The sequence below is a fragment of the Rhea americana genome, unplaced genomic scaffold, assembly GCF_003343005.1.
Source record: "Rhea americana isolate MKP2758 unplaced genomic scaffold, rheAme1 scaffold_567, whole genome shotgun sequence".
Classification (NCBI taxonomy): Eukaryota; Metazoa; Chordata; class Aves; order Rheiformes; family Rheidae; genus Rhea; species Rhea americana.
In genome coordinates, this window is record NW_028186720.1 from 106,514 (window position 1) to 107,400 (window position 887).

Sequence of the window (887 nt, forward strand, 5' to 3'; positions counted from 1 at the left end):
GCCCGGAAGCGCCCGGCAGCGGGCGCGGGTTGCCATGGCGACGGCGCGGCCCGGAAGCACCAGGACAGCGGGCGCGAGTTGCCATGGCGACGGCGCGGCCCGGAAGCGCCCGGACAGCGGGCGCTGGTTGCCGTGGCGACAGCGCGGCCCGGAAGCGCCTGGACAGCGGGCGCGAGTTGCCGTGGCGACGGCGCGGCCCGGAAGCGCCCTGCACGGGCGCGGGTTGTCGTGGCGACGGCGCGGCCTGGCCCGGCGGTGCCACCAGGCCGCGGCGGGAGGGGAGCGGGAGAGCTGCTTTGAACCGCGGGACGTTGTTCATAACAAACGTTCGCGGGCTGTTCTGTATCCCGGCATTTCCGGTGCAGGGCGAGGGGCAGAGCCGTGCGCCGGGGAGCCGCAGGAACAACTTTCCTGTATCTCAACAAACTGCGTCCAGTTACGCTTTATATTCCTGTGCCAACTTTATCTTGGATGGTTTTTCCTCTCTCATTAATCCCGCCTCCTCTTCCCAAGTGTGTGTRAGCGTGAGGATGGGCCAAGAAAGGTGCGGTTCAGTAACGGATCCCATCGGCCTCGGGCTTTACCAGGGAAGAGCCGCAGCGAGGGAAGGGCCACTAGAAAACCAGCCGAGCCCGGCCGCCTCCTGCGTAGGTGGCTAACGCAGTAGGGCAAAGCCGCCCGCCCGCCCACGGCTTCACCTGAGGGAGCACCAGGGCTCGTGCGGGACTCTGGCTCCGTACCTCGACCCAGTGTGGTGGACTCAGGGCAGGGGGAGCTCCCGGAGGCCCCCGGCTCCATAGCCGAAGCCCTGAGCTTGCCGCTCTTACCTGGCTCCGAAGCACTCCCACATGGGCAGTGCTCCCAGGATCCCAGTGCTGCTGGGTGCA